The following is a 23,440-nucleotide window of genomic DNA, read 5'->3' as shown; positions in this document are numbered from 1 at the left end:
AAAGATCAGCTGAAACTACACGGATCTCCGCAGATAACAACTTTAGTAAATATCAGTAGGGCCAACTAGATGACAATAAACCAGGAAGGTGGGACGGAGCAGGGAACCAACCGAGGGTATGGATACGGCTTAGGTTGCAGTGTCAGAAATAATCAACCGTGATCCTTAATTTTGAAAAGTATTATTTACAAATGGACTTTACGAATCAAATTCCGAACCAATTCCGCCATGCGGAAGGTACCGACACAAGACGATAGTAAAATCTGCATGTTCTGCTGAGACACACCAATTATTAATACATGTTCTTTGACAATAGCTTCCTATAAGTTCAAAGATTCAAACAAACTTTACATCTAGTTACAAATCCAGTTGTACAATGCAATTTAGTAGGTAAGAAGAAACGTAATACGCTATTACAATTTACATTGAAGTTAAACGTACTTTTCAAAAACTCTAGTGTACATCAAGTGACATGGAAATACCAGAGGCAAACCCCAAGGTAAATATATTAAACTACAATTTACATATTTAGCAAAACAAGGAACAGGGAAAGCCTCAAAAACAAACAGGCAAGCCCAGCTGAAAAGCTAAGGCATCATAAATAATTAAGTGGCAAATCTAGGTGAGGTTAGGGCAGACTCCTATATGAAAAAGCAAACGAACATTACAGGAAATTTAAGCTGGAACGGAAATCAAGAGTGCTTACCCCAAAGTGGCCCATTCCCGGTAGCGAGACAGTGTCAAAACTTCGGACAACCAGACAGACCGCGCACGGACGACAGACCGACAAGACAGACCACGAAATGCTGCCTTGCTCTCTTAATAAGGGAAACCCTGGCCTAGGAGTAGCCAATCAGAACGCATGAGCCCGCCTATCACCACCCAGATTCACCCGTCACAATTCTTACTTCAGTCGCGAACTTAAAATACTTTCTCGAATACATACGATCGCGAATCTTCCATTTCTGGAACAGTCAGAACATACTTTCTAGAATACATAACTAACAAAAGGCAACACACCATGTTCAAAAATTCGCGTCACAAATTTTCTGAACTGTTCCAGTCAATATAGAAATGTAATCTACTGGTTACAACCAATCTATGTACAACAATATTTCTTACACTGTACAGGTTAGGTACCTGAATGGAATACAAATAAAATATTCTATCACCACACTTCAGGTCATACAGTAAGTACTACGGAAGGTTTACAAATAAAGTCTTCAATAAACACACTTTCCACTTCCAATACATTCTCCACCTGTGACAAGTATGACAAGCAGATTAGAACATATGTAGGATGTAATAGTTACGTAGAAATTAAAAGGTTAGCACATGATAGGGTGACATGGACAGTTGCATCAAAGCAATCTGTCGGCTGATGATACAACAACATACCAAAATAAACCACTTACCGTGCGGTCAGTATCTATTAATCGGGAGATAGTGGGTTCGACCCCCACTGTCAGCAGCCCTGAAGATGGTTTTCCGTGGTTTCCCATTTTCACACCCGGCAAATGCCGGGGCTGTACCTTAATTAAGGCCACGGCCACTTCCTTCCACTTCCTAGGCTTTTCCTATCTCATCGTCGCCATAAGACATATCCGTGCGACGTAAAGAAAAAAAAAAACTTGTTTAAGAATGGAAATACAACTTCGAAGTTGTTTGCAGACCAAATAAACATAGTCAATTTTTTCACGGGAAGTACGGCATAAGGGACACGTACAGTCATTAACTCTAAGTGCACATTAGCCACTATGCAGAGCAAGTGGCTGTGCAGTTTCGGTCACATAACTACTACCTTGAATTCGGGAGGGGTTTTAAACCCCACTGTCGGCAGCCCTGAAGATGGTTTATTGTGGTTTCTTATTCTCACACCAGGCAAATTCCGGGGCTGTACCTTAATTAAGGCTATGCTCACTTCCTTCCCACTCCTAGCTCTTTCCTATCCCATCATCGCCATAAGGTCCGACTCGTTGGCTGAACAGTCAGCGTACTGGCCTTCGGTTCAGAGGGTCCCGGGTTCGATTCCCAGCCAGGTCGGGGATTTTAACCTTAATTGGTTCATTCCAATGGCACGGGGGCTGAGTGTATGTGTTGTCTTCATCATTTCATCCTCATCATGACGCGCAGGTCGCCTACGGGAGTCAAATAGAAAGACCGGCACCTGGCGAGCCGAATCCGTCCTGGGATATCCCGGCACTAAAAGCCATACGACATTTCATTTTTTCATCGCCGTAAGACCCATCTGTGTCGGTGTGACGTAAAGCAAATTGTAATATAAGTCCACTGCGTGTCTACCCCTTAGTTCTGTTTCTTGATACATGGTCGGGAATGAGGTGAGGTGAATTTATATGGGCATGTTTTCACGGCCGGATGCCCTTTCCAACGCCAACCTCAGTTGAGGAGCTAATGATATACATAATAATGCGTGTTTTATTACAGCATTTATATCTAAGTTCTTCCCTTTTAAATATGTTGAGTTTTGAAAATATCATGGTGGATAATCTGTTGGATATACTGTAGTATTCTTCTTCCAACTTTAAGCTACTGGGATGAGAATGAATGCTTCGTCCCCCCTGTCCCTTCCCCTTTTCCATGCAGAACATCAAGAAATTTAGTCAGAATCTGGCATTTATCGTCTAAGATCACTCTGGATATCATCGTGCAGTTTCATAGTATACAGTTGTTTCGCAGCAGATGTCTCCAGAGGCAGCCAATTAAACATGAAAAATCTGAGTGCATCTCTCTTGCATTGATCATCCTCGCAGAATGGTTAACCCGTTCGGTGGGCGATGGGGCGAGATCCGTGGCTACAAGTCGCTTAATCGGCGGGGAACGTGGACATATCTGCCGATTCAAATTATAATTTTTTTCTCAGTTGCCTGCCTGCAGAGGTTTATTTCTTTTTCAGCAGCATATTCTGGATGAGTCTGCCCTCTGATGTGAATTTTTTTCAACTATGTTCTTCCAATATCAGTATGTCATCCACGAGTTGCATCATAAAGAACGCAACTTACGTCCGGGCAAGAACGACCTAAAGCCCAATAGCCTCACACTGAAGCTTTAGCTCATTGCCTAATGGTCCCTTGGATGCAATAATATTGCCGTAGGAGAGATTTCTAGATATTACGATACTGAACAGACACCTCTGATGACATTTTAGGACTGTGACCTGATTTTCTTTTTTTATGCCCAGTGTTGTATTCTTCCTTCACGACTGGAGTGTGTGTTTACCGCGAGTTACACAACATTTATTATCGTACACACCCGTTATACAGGCTCAATTCATGATTTCTGTCCAAACTGCAGAGACCAGGGTTCTATTCTTTTCTTAAATTTTTCCTGCTAAAATGTCTAAAAGGTAATACCAACCCCCACCGTTAGAGGAAGATAATTTACTGGCCAAGATAAACGAAATGTTGGAATTTAGTGGTAAGAATAGTGATCATAGTGAAGTAAGTTCTGCCGAAGGGCAATTAGTAAATGACAGGAACTTACCAGGAATAAGTGCTGCAGGCTTGAATGTTCAGGGTTTGGGCCCAGCTGATGCAGATGTTCAGCAGTAGCGAAAAAGACAAAACATGTTCGATTCAAGTTCAAGTAGCGATCATGACGGTGACAGTGATGACGACAACACTGATTACAATACAACCAGTGTTAGTTCTTCATCAATTTATACTGAAAATGGACAAAGAAGATCCCACATTGATCCAAAATTCCATCGTGATGTACAAGGAGAGTTTTTTGGGAAAACAAAACCGAGCAAAATATTTTAATTATTTTTCTATGATGAGATATGCCAGAACATAGCTGAACAGACAAATGATGACCAGTATGAAATCGCACATAAAACCCAGTTTAGTAAGATGAAACGAAGGAATTGAAATCAAGACCGAGTCAGAAAAAATAAGGATGAAATAAAGCTTCTTATGGCCATAATGTTGCCGCAGGGGATTGTACAGAAACCTAAATTAGGACACTATATTTCTCGCAATAAATTGTTCACTACCCCTATTTTCTATGAGCTTGATAACACAAGAGATTTTTTCTCGTCGGGCTGAGTGCCCCAGATGGTTGAGGCGCTGGACGACCTTCTGACCCCAATTTGGCAGGTACGATTCGGGCTCAGACCGGTGGTGTTTGAAGGTGCTACGTCAGCCTCTTGTCAGTAGATTTACTGGCATGCAAAAGAACTCCTGCGGGACTAAATTTTGGCACCTCAGCATTTCTGAAAGCCATAAAAGTAGTTAGTGGGATGTAAAAACAATAATATTATCATCATTATTATTATTATTATTATTATTATTATTATTATTATTATTATTATTATTAGATCTTACTCCACAGCATTTTACATATCTCTGACAATGAGGTGAATAATGGACAAATTGCTCCCAAAATGTACAAGATAAATCCAGTATTTATCCATCTGTTGGCAAAATTTTCGGAAGTTTATACCCCTGATGGCAAAGTGTCAATTGATGTGAACCATCCATACATACCAAGAAAACGATCGCGTTTCGGAATGGAATCATACAAATTATGCGAAGTCGAGACAGTTTATATAACATGATCTGTTTCCGTTTGTATCATAATGAACAACTGTAAAAGGCATAACACGGTGCACGGTTTACTGGATCTCCTTCCACTAAATACGAGAAAGTTACTTGTTCAAAGCTTAATTCTACCCATCTTCGATTATGGTGACATAATATACAACAACCTAAACAACACACTTAACGCTAAACTTCAGCGAGCTTATAATACATGCATCCGTTTTGTATTAAATATGCCCAGGTATTGTCATATATCACCTTGTCTTGAACAGCTGTCGTGGTTATATTTGGCGGAGAGAAGAAACCTTCACTCTGTTTCGCTTGTTCACAACATTCTCCGTACAGAGACACCAAGTTATCTGAGAATGGATCTTAAATACTTGTCATCTCCAAACAGTATACCTACAAGGTCAGAAACCTCTTCCCTGCTGAGCTTCCCAATTTACCGCACGACCGGTTACGGCAACTCGTTCATACCTGCAACCATACACTCTTGGAATTCCCTTCTTCCTGTAATTAGAGACATACATAGTAGAAATGTATTTAAAAAATATGTTATAAATGGTACATAGACTTAAGAAATTAGTATTTAATGTTTTTTTTAAATAGTGGCTCTCAGAAATTTACCTTTTGTTTATAACTATTATTTAGGTTTAATTTTATAATTAATTATATGTAATTAGAAATCTTAATACTCTGTAATTTGTACAATGTAGCACATATAAGATGGTTTGGCATAACAGCAGGCTTCATAGCCTGAGCCACACCATGTAAAACAAGTCAGTAAATAAATAAATAAATAAATAAATAAATAAATAAATAAATAAAATACAATACTTGTACAGTTCAACAGTAACATTGTTATTTTATCCATACTTGACTTCCAGATCCCTGTACCCTTATCACCGCTCCCTAGGCCACCCCATTTCCCTGAATTTTCCTCCTTATAACCCCTTTAAACAAATTTCCTAACTTACACGTACCACTGCGGTTTAAGTTAAGGCCATCTGAGCGCAGAATCGTATCTGCCCCCTCCCCGAATTAGGATTTAGAAATCTCACTCCCATTTTCCCTCATACCCACTTACTCCCATTTAAATCTGCAATCACATTCCAGTCAGTATCCCTCCTATACAGTATAACAATCTCCAATTCCTTAAACTTCACCTGTGCTGCATTTATCAGATCTCACACCCCCAACTATGTTGTTGATACGCAGTGTATACCTGCTTGCCTTACGTTGTTGGTACCAAGGTGAAACACTACCTCCTTCTCCTTTCCCTCCTTCTTCTCTTTTACTTTCCTCAACATCTGCCTTAAGCTCTCTACCCTGGTTTGCTTTCCTCCACACACTTTCCCTACATGTCTAACAATGGAATCCCCCATGACCAGAACCTCAATCCTACCCACCTCATTTGATCCCCTTTCTTCCTTGTAAGCCCTATCTCTCCGGATGGCTGCAGAAGCTACTTCCTCCTCCCTTTTCTCCCTCCCATGACCCTGTTCCACCTGTCTTTTTGTATCCTTTACTCTACATTTCCCTTTTGTGCCTTTTCTTTTCCTCTTACTTCCACACTTCTCAGCAACAGTTCCCTGTTCCTCATCTTCCCCCTGTTGTTCTACCTGCAGTGACTCGTACCGATTTCTCATGCACACCTAACCTGAATTCTGATCAGGAATAGAGCCCTTAGCCTGCAATATTCTTCCCCTTAAAACATTAGACCACCTGTCTTCTGCAATTCATCCCTTCCTTTCCAATCCCTCTTTTATACCTACTTTATCCTGTATATTGTTTGAGGGAGGACTACTTTCATTCCTGTCATCTGAGAGAATCCTAATTATCTCCCTCAAACTCCCGAACTCCTCCCTCATACTCCTTAATGCCTGGCCACACCCACAGTTCCTACACTTGCACTCATTAGCCATTCTTCATGGAATAATGAAAAGAAAAGTAAAAAGGAAAGTAACTTATTCTCTGCACAAGAAAGTGAAAGGAAAGAAATTTGTCTAGGTTATTACACAAAGATCACATGACAATGAGGTAATTAATATACTACTACACTACCATACCACTTAGTCGTACTATATTTTTATCCTACAACACTAACAGGATGAAAACTGCTGTTAATACTGAAAGGAATACACAAGAATTACACAATTCTAAACTGCAGCCTATCCTAATTACAACAGAATTCTAGTATGAGAGTATCAACAGATACTTCTGCTACACAAATATTTCACAAGAATAGAATAAGCATGCTAATTTCTAATAATATACTACAATAATTTTAGAACATTTTTCAGACTTATCCTAATTACAATATGTTATTACTAAGCAGAAACAGAAATGAAAATTGAAATTTGCGAGAACTACTCAAGGATTATCAACAAAGTTAAACACATAAGACAGATTATTATTATTAGTACTATTTTATCCTACTATGCTCTAATAGAAATGAAAACTGCCATTTGGTAAAATGCTGAAGTATCGAAAGGGTTACCATACACAAAGATACACACGAGTATAACAGGCAAGATACTATCTAATATACCGTATCTACACTACAATTCTCAACCGAAATATGGTTATGTGATTATTAGACCCTACACCTGGTGGATTACTATTATTTTCCCTACTCCGTGGGACGGAGAATAAAAGTGTCCTTAAATGCTGAAAAATAAGAGGTTGTGTACAATAATTTCTCAAAAAATCTTCTGTCAGAACTATGGCAGGGACTTGAATTGCAGTTATTGGGATATAGAAATTCGATTATTATTAGCTAACCACTCTAAAATACTGAAAGATTGAGGGTGTGAAATATAAATTACGGACACTTGAACTACCTACTCAGAGCTACAATTGATCAGTATACAGTAATCAACTGATTTTTATTTATATTTTCTTGATGGCACTATACCCTTTGTTCACGACTGTAGCCAACAATGCAATATTTTAATATGAAGAGCGACAATAATCGATAACAATACAATGGCTGTTAACTGTTTCCATTTAGCAGTGTCTGCACTCCATGTTAGGGGCGGGTGAAGAAGGCGTCCGTTTCCCCATGTTAGAGGTGGCTTGAATGAAACATGCCAGTAGATATAAAATGCCTTTGGGTGTGGTAAGCACATTATACTAATAGCCTATAAAATGATTGAGAGCGAGTAGAGGCCTCGGAAACAGTTAGGCCGCCCCCCAAAAGTGACGCGCAGTTCCTGGTATTCTCATCAGGGGGAACTGTGAAAAGTTGGCAACCAGCGATGAAGATTACAACCATAAATGTCTTGACCCTTAACGGCAAGACAGAAGAACTAATAGAATACGTGGATAAGAAGGACATTGCTTTGTTGGGATTGAGTGAAACCAAGTGGAAAGAAATGGGGAAGAAGAGCTTGAGGAAGGGGTTTCAGTTGTTTTGGAGTGGAGGTGCAAACTGCAATATTTTGAGAAAAGACCTGATACAGTACATAGAGAAGGTCTACCAGGTCAATGCCAGAATCCCGAAAATTAGACTTGGCTTGGAGAGTGGAATGCAAGATTTTATCCAAGTGTATGCAGCTCCGACTGGTAATGTTGAAGAGAGTTTAGAGGAGTTCTTGAAGGAACTAGAGAGGTGCGTTGAAGATGAGAAGTGGCTATAGTGGGAAACATGAACAGACAGGCAAGGTAAAGAAGAATGTATTGGTCCTTTCAGTTATGGAAATAAAAATGCAAAAGGAGAGCTACTACTAGATTTTATTGAGAGGAACGGATTGGTAATAGGCAATACATGGTTCAGAAAGAACAGCCAAAAAATTAACTAGATATGGATGGGGACAAAGGTGAGCAAAAACAATGATTGATCTGATATTAGGTGAGATTGGGAAATGCAGACAGTTGGAAGATGTGATGGCTATGCCAAGATAAAATTTTGAAGTAGACCAAAAAATTGTAGTAGCTAAATTAAAACTTGGTAAAACAGGGAAATTGGAAGAGACAGGAGAAAAATAAAGGTATGGAAAGTAAAGGAAAAGTGAGCTCAAAAGAAGTCCCAGGAAGAACTAAAGAAACAAATTCTCAAAGGTGAGGTTTGCAGTGTTGAAGAGGAATAGGTCAAGTTCAAACAAGGAATGGTGAAATATGCAGAAGATACATGTGGTACAGTATGAGGGGGGGGGGGGGAAGAAGGAAAATGAGGCACCCTGGAAGAATAACAATGTTTGGTAGTGCACTTTGACGAAATTCAAGCCATAATGAGGGAAAATAATATCCATATTCTTGGTATTAGTGAAAGCTGGCTTACACCGAGCATACCCTCTGGTATGGTACAACTTAACCGGTATTCCCTCCTACGTCATGAGAGATCCGATGGAAGATGATGAGGTGAGGTGGCCTTGTACTGCAGAAACGACTTAAAAAGCCGGGTGATGTGTGTATTATCTAACAATGCACAGCTAGGGCCAGAATTCATGTTCGTTGAAGTCATTATTAACCAACAGAAACTCCTTATAGTTATTGTATACAAGCCACCCAAAATAACAAACATAACTGAATTCAAATTTCGCTTACTTGACCTACTGCCTAGTTAGAGCATATTTTTGCCATAGGTGACTTCAACATTAACCTACTTACTAAAACGCATGAAACTAAACAATTTATTGACATGTTTTCTTCCTGTGATATGACCATCCTCCGTTTAGAGCCTACTAATCACACACAGAAAACTACGAAACGCACACGCTCATTGACCACATTATGACAAATAACCCAAAGAAAGTTATAACTCACAGCCAGATTCCACTCCCAGCCATCTCCACTCATGACCTTATCTACGTATCGTACTCCCTCCGAATGCCAAAATATAAACCTAAGTATGTCATTTCCAGAAACACAAAAGGCATTGATATGGACGAGTTAAGACATGACGCTTACAATCTACCCTGGAATGACATACTCCTATGCCGGGCTGAGTGGCTCAGACGGTTAAGGCGCTGGCCTTCTGACCCCAACTTGGCAGGTTCGATCCTGGCTCAGTCCAGTGGTATTTGAAGGTGCTCAAATACGTCAGCCTCGTGTCTGTAGATTTACTGGCACGTAAAAGAACTCCTGCGGGACTAAATTCTGGCACCTCGGCGTCTCCGAAAACTGTAAAAGAGTAGTTAGTGGGACGTAAAACAAATAACATTATTATTATGACATACTCCTATTGGATGAGATAGACGCGAAAGTAGACAAGTTTAACTCCCTTGTAATGATTCTGTACGATAAACACGCCCCTAAGCGACAGATAAAAGTTACTCGCCCATCTTGTTCCTGGTTAAATAATGAAATTAAAAACATGAATGCCCACCGCGATGCACTTTACCGGCGCTTTAAAGGAACTCGTGACCAAAGTGACTTCGAAAATTATTGGGTCCTTAGAAATAGAGTTAAACAGTTCGTTAGAAACCATAAATTTACTTACTTGCAAAGCATGACTGCAAACATGAATTCTAGCAGTGCTTGGAACACGCTTCATTCCTTAGGCGTAGGGAAACCTCAGCAACAACCTCATGTGCCAGACATACCACTCGATAAGTTAGAGTTTTTTTACTGAAGAAAGAACACCACCTAATGTACTAAATTCCCCAAACTCAGTACCCAACTCCGTTATGAACTCTTTACCTTACCAACATTATTTTACATTCCACCCTGTTACTGCTAATAAAGTTAAAACAGTATTATATTCTATCAAATCAAAAGCCAGGGGAGTGGATGATATCCCTATAACTTTCTTACACAACATTATTGATGCTGTTTTACAAATTATTACCCACATTTTTAACTACTGCCTTAAAAATGGAACCTTTCCTTCACTATGGAAACTAGCTAATGTTATCCCTGTGCCTAAGAAACCTGACCCCTCCCTACCATCCGACTACAGACTAATTTCTATCTTACCAGCAATTTCCAAAGCACTCGAGCATCTGGTTCATGAGCAGGTGTTGGAATACTTAAACAACCATTCTCTCCTAGACCCATTGCAATCTGGCTTCAAGAAGGGACACAGCACAGCAACTGCCCTGCTCAAAGTGACTGATGACATACGACACGCAATGGACCAAAGACTGGTGACAATACTTTCTCTCCTCGATTTCAGTAGTGCATTTGACACTATAAATATCCAGACTCTATTAAACAAGATGCAATCTTACTACTTCGATCAACGAACTATTCATTTCTTTTCATCGTACCTCAAAAATTGCTCGCAACGAATTATAACCCTTGATGAAACCTCTCATTGGCTAACCAGGAAGGAAGGCACGCCGCAGGATAGTGTTTTAGGCCCATTGCTCTTTATTCTGTACATAGACGACATTTCATCTAATTTAAAGAATTCCTGCCTGTCAGTGTCAGAAATTCCACCTCATTACTTAAATTTAAGACTGCTTGCCGAGACTACCTGCTGACTGCAGCTGACTAACTTGTATGACTGGAAGATCGAATGAATGTGAGTTAGAAAAGTTGAATGTATTTTTTTTGTAGGTTATTATTTACTATATAATATTATGTACTCAAACTCTGCTCCCAATAATGTATCACTACAGTGGTTAAGTGTAAGAGAGGGCAAAGACCCCTAACTTCGCCACCTACAAAGGCATAATAATAAATAAATAAATAAATAAATAAATAAATAAATAAAGCATGGAGGTGCTCGATAGGAGGCAGAACAATAGAGAATAGGCAAAAGTATCATGAAACAAAGAAAGAATGTCAGATGATTGTACAGGAAGAGAAACAGAAGTGCTGGAAAAACTGAACAGAAACCTTGTGAGAGGATGTTAAAGGAAGTAAGAAAGTGTTGTACGGATCGGTTAAAAGCAAAGTAAAGAGGAGAGGAGATAAAACATTTTTAAGGACAGATACAGGACAAATTTTCACACAAAGACAGGATATTCTCTAGTGATGGGTCGAGTATTTTGCTAAATTAGGGGAAGGTACCCCGGTATCGGACAGTTAAGCTTCTCTTTGAATAATATATTTTGGAATGGGTCTAATTTAAATTAAGAATTATTTTTGGAACCATATATTGTTTATGTTTAATAAGGGTAATGCTTTGATCCACAGCAAGTAATGGTGGGAATAAATTTGTAATATTTATAAACACTTGAGTTTTCATAATTTTAAAAACATGGCACACAGTATCGGACAGTCTCAGTATTGTTATTATTTTCCTATTACACTATACCATTACTTTCTAACACAAATGTCACATTTGTAATAAAGGGCATCCCCTTCAAGATTAGCAAAGTTTTCATGCGTCCAACCCTTGCATATGATACACTGAATCCAGTCTTCACTAATATTCTCCCCACAAATGATGCAATCAGTCATTTCACAATCAAATGTCAAAGCCATTTTACTTTTTTCTGGCTCTGCTTCTTTGTTTGTGAGCTTCCTCCTTTGGTCACACCGTTTTAGTTTTTTTTGCAGATTTTTTCGTTTCTTGCAGCACTGAGTTTTGTTGCCTTTTTTCAAGCCCTTGTTTGAAAGGGGTGGAGGTTAGAACTTCACTCTGGTCTCCACGTCTTTTCCTCAGGTTTAAATTTTCAATAGTTTTACTTGGAAGAGGATTAAGTTCCTGAAGTAGACTTGCACTCGGAGATTTATTTTGATTAAGCACATCTGAATCTTCACTCTTAGAAGCCGTCGAAGTGGATGCTCTGCATGGTGAAGCTGAAGGACTGAATGTTTTTGTAGTGGGTTGTGCTCCAGATGATGCCTGGATCGAAGGAAGTTGACTATTGGAAGGAATTTTAGCAGCTGTTGGTGACAACGCTTTCAAGGACGCAAAGAAATCGAAGACACTGAAGATGTTCCGGTTCAGGGGATAGACGCCACAACAGGAAAATGCTGACTGAGCAAGCTCCATTCTGCACACCTTGGCAAGTGCAGAGCCAACTAGACCTGAAATATATTTCAGTGTAATTTTCAGATTGGGATACTTCCTCATCTACATGGAACAAGCCTTGTTGAAGGCATTCTTGAATGTCTTCGTAATCACTCAGTAAAGAAGTTGCAACCTGTGAGGTGTGTGAGGTGGCAAACTCAGCATGTGGATGTTGTGGTCTCAAGCAAACAGAATAACATCCAAATCTTTATGGCTAGAAAGGCCATCAACAATAAGTAACACTGGATTCTCTTCACTTGGGTTCACTCTTAAAACAAAAGATTTCATCCACATTAGGAATCCCTCTTTAGTTATCCACCCGCTCGGATGGGCATCAAATACGCTGCCCATGGGTGCATCCTTTGTCAGATCATTTTCCATTCTCACTGTGGGGTAAACAAACAATGGAGGGACAAACTGGTCACCTGAGGCATTTATGCGAGAACCCTTTCCCCGAAACTTGTTTATTCCCTTTTGCCGATAAACCTTCAATTGAATCTCTTGCAGAACTGAAATGCCAGTCTTGTCAGCATTGAAAATCCTTGAAGGATGAAGTAAATATCGAAGAATTAACTCACTGAGCTTGTCAAAAAATTTATTCACTTGCTCCTTGTTGAAGCCTTTCGCCTGCTGTAGGCTGGTGGATTCAGCCGATCTCAAGCTAAGATTGGGATGCCTTTTCATAAACGAATAATGATTTCATTTGCTTGCCATGTCCTTTTCTTTATTAAACTTATGTTTTAGTTTCAATTTCTCCGCATACTGAAAAACTAATTTCAAAAATTCATTCCTACTTAGTGGCATTAAAGGGCTGTCTAACATTTTCACATGGTTATATAAAGCTTCTTCTCCCACTTCAGAAAACATACTTTTATATGTACTCTCCCCTTCTCCGGGGTCGGTCAGTTGGCAGAGCGCGAGTCCCAAAAGGGTGGACTGTTCGCAGGGCCAACTTGCTATTACGGGATCGACCTTCAGAAGATTTATATTTGCAGGGCCATTGGTGACTGGATAGGAGACATAATGTGGAATAAAAATCAGAACAAAATAACAAACTGGTTTATTAAAATGAAAATAAAATTCAGTCTGGACAATGCTAGGAAAGAAATTACATTATAACATTTCTTCAACATAATTCAGCTGATTATTCTTCTCGTTAACAAAATGACTATGAGTCCTTGGCATGCTTAGCGAATTCATTGGATTCAATTACACCTTCAGTGAACTTCCAACCGAAGCCATTCTCTGTAACATTTGATCAATCACGTAATTAGTGATACTGTCATTATAATTGCAACAAACAATGTTACACTGAACATGAAATAACCATATTTCATTACTTCCTTAATCTTTACGAATTACCCATTAATTAATTCTTTCTTTAGCACATCTTTAACAAATTTTTCTGTCTACTTTATATTGGCATATTTTGAGAAAATTTCTTGAAATATTACTTTGTCATACTTATGAGAAATCCTTCCTAAATCATTTTCTCACACCTTTGAGAAATTCCTTGAGAAATTCTTTGGCGTATTTCCCCTCTCTCGCAGATTTCACTCGACTGTATTCCTTTATAAATCATAACAACGATTTCTAACTGACTAGAATTCTATGGATGGATAGAGCATCACGTAACACCACGCGTAATCAACAACATCATTGACTAATAAATCACATAAAAACATGAAAAGAATAAACATTCCTGGAAAGACATGGATAACTGTCACATAACAACATAATCACACCAACAGTTCATAGGCAGATTTATCACACAGTTGAAACTATCATACTTTATCATTATCATTCATTTATTATTATATTCTCCTCTTAAATTGTATTGAAGACCCTTATAGCATGAACCGATTATAATAAGAATTCATCAAGACTATTGTTACAAGACGAAATAGGATGACTAAATTAATCTTGAAGAAATAATCATCACCACCATCATCGGAAAGATACATCTGTGAGCCCCAGGAAAGGCTAATAATAAGCAAGTCTTACATTATTCAATATCGGTTGTTGAGCGAAGGAAGGAACTATTATTAGTCCCTAAATGTTATCAAATCACCATAAATCACTATCATCATTATAATTCATCATAATCACTATGAATGACATGCACCCTAGTGGTCCCATATCGTCAATTTCATCGTAAAATCCACTATCACAATATCGTTCAATTTTATTCTCAACAACTAGTCAAATACCCGACTTTCATTGTTATTATAATAATTATTTTTACTTCTCCTACTATGGCTCCTAGAAAACGTCTTCTCGATGAACTGCTTCTAGTACACTTCAATTACCATCCCTTCTGGTATCAATCGTATCACAAAACTAATAGTTCATTAAGCCTTTGATTTATTAGTATTTTACTCCTATATTTAATTTCATCCTCCTCATCATGATTATTATGACCACATTTTATTCTTCTTATTATTATTATTAGGCTTATTTTTAGGTCTTAATCCTCCATAATTCCTTTTGAAGATCTTAATTATTCATGACCTTGTAAAACTCGCTGGCAACTGGGTTTACTTATCACCGAATCAAACACACAAACATTATTCCAAGAGAATGCAAAGATAGAAAATATAGAAACCATAAATCAAAGAATGCATGAATACTCTACCATCACCATTTAAGTACAACATTTCAAAAGAAACTACACTCCTCTAAGCAAGAATACAATCTACTAATCATCTACTGAAAGAGAAGAAATTTTACAATGGTACTTATGGTTCCGATGGAAATCCTTGGCGTCGGGATGCAGCTATGGGCGTCAGCGTCCTCTTCTTCCGCTATGGAGGCTTATAGACAGACAAGTTCATCGCACTGGCATAACACTTTGGCTTAACCCATCGTGACTACGGCTACGTACAGCAGCGTTGAATCACTCCAACAATGTTCCAGAAAATTCCAGGATTTTCCTCTCGTTCGTTGCATGCTGTCGGCTAGTCTTCACAGAGGTAGCTGAAACTGAAATTTTGTATCAGAAAATAGGATCCACACTAGTTGTATACCACTAAATTATTTACGACACTTAACTGGCACAATGATGTACACTCAGGTTCAGTTTTACCTCAAGCTTCGAATTCTGAACACATTCACAAGATTACAGTAAGTCTTGAAGCTGACGGAACATTATTACTGGTACTACAATGTTTTATAGGCCAGGTTTCCTCTCGAATATTCACTTCAGATAGTTCACTTCCCTTATAATTTCCAGTGAGACATTCCATAAATTTCTACTGCAACACTCGGCGTAAATGAGCGCACGAACTGTCTGTGGTTTTGCAAGTTCCACGCGGTGAAATGTGCAGCTGTCACAACCTCACTCTATATTGAATTAGGCTGGCAAAAAGTTGAACTAGCACTCAAATAAAACAGTGGTTATGCCATACAAGAAATAGACGGTTAATGACACTGTCCGCGAACATTCCTCTTTTCCCTAGAGGTTAAAATTATACGATGTTCTTCCAGAAGACTGTATTATTTGACTTCTCCTTAGAGACTCTTCTGTTCGATTCTCCCTTCGAGACTGTAATGTTCTCTTCCACTCTTCCTTAGAGACTCTGCTTCGACTTCTTTCTAGAAAAATCTTAAGACCTTCCAGTAACCTTCCTCGATTTTCATTGGCTGTTGACCTTGTGACGTGATTCGTCCTTCACACCGGCAAGTAGATTTCTCCAGAATATCGTTCCCCTCTCGGCTGTCGGCGCGCTAGGTGACGTAACTGCGTGACGTGGCGACCTTCACCGGCCTGTTGACCTAGTTCACACTCGCCCGCAGCGGCAAGGCACGGTAACAGCTGATGCATGCTCACTTGTAAACCAATGTTCCATTACAAAAATTACTCCAGCTTCCCCTAATTCAATCAGGCACCATTTAAACGGGTACAGTACCCATATCAGGTTTCATTTCTACCTCCTTTCCTGACGACAGTAATTTCAATCTGTCACATAACGTGCTTCTAAGGACGCTAAACTGCTCACTTGCTTCCCTAATGCTCAATTTATCCAGTCTTACTTCATCAGTAGCTATTTTCATGTTCTCCTCCGTCCAATTTCCTCTTTTATTCCCCATATTTATCTGCAACAAAGGAAAGTACTTTCAGAATCGGCAACAAACCTGCGAATAACTTTGTCCGATACCGGGTGCTTCAAGCTTGTCGATATTGAGTTCTGTACACAAAAAACTGAAGAAAAAAACCCATCACCATATGTAACACGTGTAAAGAAAAGCAGTGCCATCTTCCATACTTTTACATTAACATATGGTAAATAATAAATAATGGTGGAAATTATATTTCACTCACCAGTATTGTAGTCATAGGTTCACAAGATTATCTTAGTGCAGGCAGAAGTAGGTCAAAAGCAGGAAATTCTCTAACACGTGTTCACTTCTCGACACACGGAAATACAATGGTCCCTCTCAGGCCTGCCTGTAAGGAAATTGTTACGACCTGTACAAAAGTTGCTGCAGCATTGTACTGGAAACCCCAAACTGATATAGTCCGATACTGAGTGCTGCCCGATACCGGGGTACCTTCCCCTACTTTATATCAAATTCAAAGAACTGGAGGAAGAGGAGGAATGTGAAGAGGAAATGTTGGAATTAAAAAAATGAAGATGCAACAATATTGGAAATAGACGGAGCTCTAAAGAAGATCCGGAAGCTCCGGGTTCGATTCCCGGCCAGGTCAGGGATTTTTCTCTCGACCTGAGGGCTGGTTCGAGGTCCACTCAGCCTACGTGATTAGAATTGAGGAGCTATCTGACAGTCAGGTGGCGGCCCCGGTCTCGAAAGCCCAAAATAATGACAAAGAGGATGCGTCGTGCTGACTACACGGCCCCTTGTAATCTGCAGGCCTTCGGGCTGAGCAGCGTTCGCTGGGCAGGCCAAAGCCCTTTCAAGGGCGTAAGTGCGTGAGGTTATAAAGAAGATAAAATGTGGCAAAGCATCAGGTGTGGATGAGGTGGCTACAGAGATGATAAAGGCAGGGGGACCAGTAGGGTTACGTTGGATATATACAGTAGATTATTTTGAGTGATTTGGAAGAAAAAGTACCAGAAGATTGAAGGAAGGGTCTGATAATCCCAGTATTCATGAAGGGTGATAAGAATGAATGTAGCAACTATAGGGGAATTGCCCTCATTTCACATGTAGCAAAGAACTTTGGGAGGATATTAGAGGTTAGACTGGGGATGAAATTAGAAAAGAAATGGGGGAAGAATAATACGGATTTAGAAGAGATAGACCAAATTTCGATTTAATTTTTTGCATTAATAAACATGATGGGGAAAAGATGGGAGTTCAGGAAGGATTTAGTGATGACATTTATAGGTATTGAGAAGGCTGTGTACTGTGTACCACGGCAGCTGGTCTGGGATGCATTGATAAAAAAGAAGTAGGTTGACCAGAAGTACAAATGATCAAAGCCATGTATGAAATGTAAGTAGCGTGAAGACTAAAATAGAATAAACAAAATGGTTCTATGTAGAAACAGGACTTCGACAAGGAAGTGTATTATCCCCCTACTCTTTATAACAATCACGGATGAAATCCACAAGAGTAAAAAAAGAAAAAGGAAAGGTAAGCAAGGAGACAAGGGTCTTACTCTTTGCAGATTACATGGTAATATGGGGAGGAGGTGAGATGGTAGTATAAGAACAACTTACTGCTACTGTATGGAATCAGGAGATAGAGGAATATCGAATGAAAATAAATGTGGAGAAGAGTAAGACATTAGTGATGACAAAAGTTAATAGAGAAGGAAGAAGGAATATTGAAGTAAATGGAAGACAATTAGAAGTTGTGAAAAGTTTCAAATATTTGGGGAGTATACTTGCAGAATATGGGAAAATAAATGAAGAAATTGGGAAGAGAATCCAACAAGGCAATGGGTTTTTCATTGTGAGAGAGTTATAATGTGGAACTGGGACGTCCCATAGAAATTCAAAAAATTCTGTACTCAGTGTATTACCAATTTTTTTCAACTGGCTTTACGTTGTACAGGCACAGGTTTTCTGGTGACGATGGGACGGGATGGGGCTAAGAGTGGGAAGAAAGTGGCAGGGCCCTTAATTAAGGTACAGCCTCAGCATTTGCCTAGTGTGAAAATGGGAAACTACGGAAAACCATCTTTAGGGCTGCCGACAGTGGGCACACCAATTTTGACATACACGGAGGGCACATGGACAACCTGATGAAAGCAGAATCCAAGCAGCCGAGATGAAATTCCTTAGAGAAATAATTGGGAAAACAAAAAGGGATAAAATTAGAAACATAGAAATCAGAGAGAGAATTGTATTCCCTTAACCGCAAGACAAGATAGAGACCACTAAGCTGAAATTGTATGGATACATTATGGGAATGGAAGAGCATAGATTCCAAAGCAAGTATTTATGGAGAAAATAATATATTAGGAAGACAACAGAGAAGGCCCAGAAAGAGGTGGACTGATATGGTGCAGGAGTGTGTAGAAAAGAGAGGAGTAGTAGAAGTAATATTGGAGGAAGGAAGGAAGGAAGGAAGGAAGGAAGGAAGGGAGTGGTGGAGAGAAAGAAAACTGTGGAGGTCCTCGATTTGCAACCTGATCCAGAAGACTGGAAATGAAGAAGATGAAGATCATCATGGATTTCGAGAAAGAGCAGCAACACATAAGAAACATTTAAATCTTATTCTTATAGATGATATGTCAAAAGGATTGTATAAAATATCAGATCAGATATTTTCGGATAAACTGTGCTCATGAAAGACATGCTAAGGAGACCAGCTGAATTTAGCTTCTAACAGAGATTTTTTCATTCATAAAGATTTATGATTTATTTTTATATTAGAGTTTACAATACCAATAGTTTCTTTTGAAATGTTTCTTAATCATTTTATAACTAAAATATGCTACTAAAATAAAAATTATGTTTCTTTGGACAGCGTTTCATGTTGAAGTGTTCTCTCATAAATAATAATAATCATGATCATCATACAGGTAACAATAACATCAGTGAGTGATAATAATCATACTTGGAGTAAAATTTAATGACATCATGATGGAAGTGAGTCCACCAGCAAAAATGAAATGGTAATATTGATATATTTTTGTCCTCTATTATACCATAATTAATTGCAAAATTAGAGCAGAGCAATTTAAAACAATAATGTCTTCACACTTATCTAGAGAGGATAATACAGGCAAAGCTTCTAAAAGCACTCTAAATAAATAGTTTGTGCACTGTGGGGGAATCTCCACATGTGTAACTGCATTATAATTTTTCAGCATGTAAAGAAATGTTGAAAGGTTTTTTCCTCCCTCTTTTATGAAATTATAAATGTAAACCAGTGTTATGAAACTGCTTCCTTCCTGTACCAACTAGATTGATTAATTCATTACTTATGCCCATAACAGTTGTACTTATTTGACATTCTCCTGTTAGCCATTGAACTCCCCCCACCAAAAAACAAAATTAAAATCATTTTCATATTAAAACAGCAGCAGTAGTTCTTTAACAATCCTAAAATGTGAACATTGCAATAGTTCATTTACTTTTAAATCACAAAGAACGATGCTGGCATATGAGTTAACATATTACTGCAGTATTTATACAACACGAAATGTCCGACTCGTTGGCTGAACGGTCAGCGTATCGGCCTTCGGTTCAGAGGGTCCCGGGTTCGATTCCCGGCCGGGTCGGGGATTTTAACCTTAATTGGTTAATTCCAGTGGCACGGGGGCTGGGTGTATGTGTTGTCTTCATCATCATTTCATCCTCATCACGACCTGCAGGTCGCCTTCGGGCGTCAAATAGAAAGACCTGCACCTGGTGAGCCGAACCCCCACTGGGATATCCCGGCACTAAAAGCTATACGACAACATGAAATACAATTGAACTGTTAGAATATTTATGTCATTAGCTTTAATAGTAATTGGGAAAGAATGGTCAGCTTTGTTACCAAGAGACTCACCTTATATGACGACAACCACTACACAAGACTCTCTTTCTCACATACCTTTTTCTACCTACTATCCGTGAAACTTTGATATTTCGGCTCCCTAGTGCTGAATTGGTAGACCTCGGTTAGCTTCGAGATTCGTGTTGGCAACCTCTAACACAAAATATATGAATCGATTATTCATCGCCATGAAGCATCTGGCGGTATAATTGCAATACTTGAAATACTGTTGTTATTTACACAGCAAAGTCAAAATATCGGTAAAGCGTGAACATGTGAGGAAAATCAAAGTACATTACAGGAACAACCTATAACTCCTGCACGGAAACGACGATTTAGAAAATTCATATCGATCGATCATTTCAATTCAGGTTTCATTTCCATTCAGTTGGTAGTATTACCGGAACCATTCTAGCTCTCTCCTTACTCCTCACCCCTTCAAAACGAAGTGTCACTAAAAGTTTTGCAGATCTGGTCTATCATAGCGTTTAATCTTCCTCCCAATACTCCTAGCTTTAATGTTTACACTTATAAGATAGATTATCATGTGTAATAATAAACTGCTAGTGCTGCAGTTATCAGATGCGATTGTTGTAGTTATCAGTTGTTCAACTTTTCATTTGGAGCCACGCTTATGAACACCCTTGAAGGCAATTCAGTAAATTATGATATAACAAACTTTTAAGTAAAGCTCTTTGTTTTCTGAAACGTATCCCAGTTATTTGTGTGATCGATGGATCCACCCAGGCTCATTTTTGTTTTGGTTGGGGGTTTATTACCGGTGTCTTTCCTGATGTCATGTGATTCTAGAGATAAATATCTCGACCCAGAATCGACCAGGATTTGAATCTCAGCCTTCTGGTGGGAAAGCTAACAGCTGAGCCACTGAGCTACTGTAATATCCCCCTCCCACTCTTTCTCTCCCCGCCCCCCCCTCCTCTCACACACACACACACACACACACACACACACACACACACACACACACAAGAAGTTCTATAATAACAATATTTAAATTTACATAAAACAGAGTCAGCTCGTTTTCTTGCCACCATGTAAAGATGATCTAATAATAATAATGTTATTTGCTTTAAGTCCCAGTAACTACTTTTTAAGGTCTTCGGAGATGCCGAGGTGCCGGAATTTAGTCCCGCAGGAGTTCTTTTACGTGCCAGTAAATCTACTGACACGGGGCTGTCGTATTTGAGAACCTTCAAATACCACTGGACTGAGCCAGGATCGAACCTGCCAAGTTGGGGTTAGAAGGCCAGCGCCTTAACCGTCTGAGCCACTCAGCCCGGCTAAAGATGATCTAACAAGTGTTCAGGTTAATCAGTACGAGAACTGCAAATATAGTAGAACTTTCTTGCTCTTTATGGATACATGATATGTACATATGTAGTCACAATTTTAAAGCTGGATTTCCCACCTTATCAATACTTTTTTTATTCATTTTGATGTATTTAATATATTTTGCAGTACCTGTTTTGGCCTCTATTATAGGCCATCTTCAACTGATGAAGAACTTTAATTTGGTAAAATAACATACAATGATAAACAATGCTTATTTCTAAGTTTAAATGATACAATTTGTAATAACACTTGCGTCAAATTGGAGTAATAAAAGTCTAAATTATATCTAAAAGTTTGTTTATGAAGTGTCACTGGTGTGGTCTTGATGCTGTATTAACACACTCTTAATGGATTGTACATTCTGTATTAAAACAAGTGCATATTTTGCATGTTTAAGGGATGTGAACTTTGGCGAAATGAATTTTCTTTTTCTTTCGTACCGCTTTTCTCACACCTGTGAGGTCGCGGGTCCGAACTGTGTCGCACATGTGGATTTGGCACTGCCGGATGTCCTTCCTGATGCCAACCCTATATGGCGGGATGTAATCACTATTGCGTATTTCTGTGGTGGTTGGTAGTGTAGTGTGTTGTCTGAATATGAAGAGGAAAGTGTTGGGACAAACACAAACACCCAGTCCCCTGGCCAGAAGAATTAATCAGAGGTGATTAAAATCCCTGACCCGGCTGGGAATCGAACCCAGGACCCTCTGAACCTAAGGTCTCAATGCTCACCATTCAGCCAAAGAGTCAGACTTTTCTGAAATGAATAAAATGATTAAAATCTTCTTATAATTGGGTGCTGTTCGACATCAGATTGTGTTGTGAGTTTAATGTCCAAAGTTTTGGAGAAATATGGTGAGAACATTCCTTTTTGCATAAGTTGTTATCTGTTGGAAACTTGTAATAAGATGTATCGGGAATATCTAAAATGAAAGAAAGAGAAAAGGTTTTTTTTTTTTTTTTTTTTTTTTGCTAGGGGCTTTACGTCGCACCGACACAGATAGGTCTTATGGCGACGATGGGATGGGAAAGGCCTAGGAGTTGGAAGGAAGCGGCCGTGGCCTTAATTAAGGTACAGCCCCAGCATTTGCCTGGTGTGAAAATGGGAAACCACGGAAAACCATTTTCAGGGCTGCCGATAGTGGGATTCGAACCTACTATCTCCCGGATGCAAGCTCACAGCCGCGCGCCTCTACGCGCACGGCCAACTCGCCCGGTGAAAAGGTTTTTCTCTCAGACATTTCTCTTAGACATTGTCAATATAATATGCGTTGTGAACGCAGGTGTTTTTTTACTTGCTCTCCTGTTGTCTCCAGTCGGTCACTTACGTGCTTGTCGGGAGCATGTCATGTACTGCTACTTGTGCGGCGAGGGCTGGCAGTGTAGGGGAATGGGGGTGGAACAGAGGGGACGGCTTTAGGAAGGGTTTGTATAGGAGGGGGTGTGTCCTGTGGAGTCTAGGTTGCATGTTTTTGTTTCTTTTTTTTACCATTCTTTAAATAAATATTTTTTATGGAGGAATAGTTGCATAAAAAAGAATGTTGATTTTTTCTGTTATCTTCTCAAGATTAAAGTTTGGATTGGCAAACTGGTCCATGTTTATATAAAATTCCTCAAAAAGATATTGAGCAAAAGGCCCTTGGATTTTTTTTTTTTTTTTAGA

General features: G+C 39.1%; 1 protein-coding gene across 3 annotated transcripts in view; it reads left to right on the top strand.

Moving 5' to 3' along the window:
- LOC136862802 (ankyrin repeat domain-containing protein 13C) overlaps positions 1–23,440 on the top strand; it is a 448,136-nt gene that overhangs the window by 378,630 nt on the left and 46,066 nt on the right. The gene's annotated exons all lie outside the window — the stretch shown is intronic.

The sequence above is a fragment of the Anabrus simplex genome, chromosome 2 (assembly GCF_040414725.1).
Source record: "Anabrus simplex isolate iqAnaSimp1 chromosome 2, ASM4041472v1, whole genome shotgun sequence".
In the NCBI taxonomy this organism is placed as follows: Eukaryota; Metazoa; Arthropoda; class Insecta; order Orthoptera; family Tettigoniidae; genus Anabrus; species Anabrus simplex.
The sequence above is the reverse complement of the archived record's forward strand: the minus strand, read 5'-3'. Positions and strand labels throughout refer to the sequence as shown.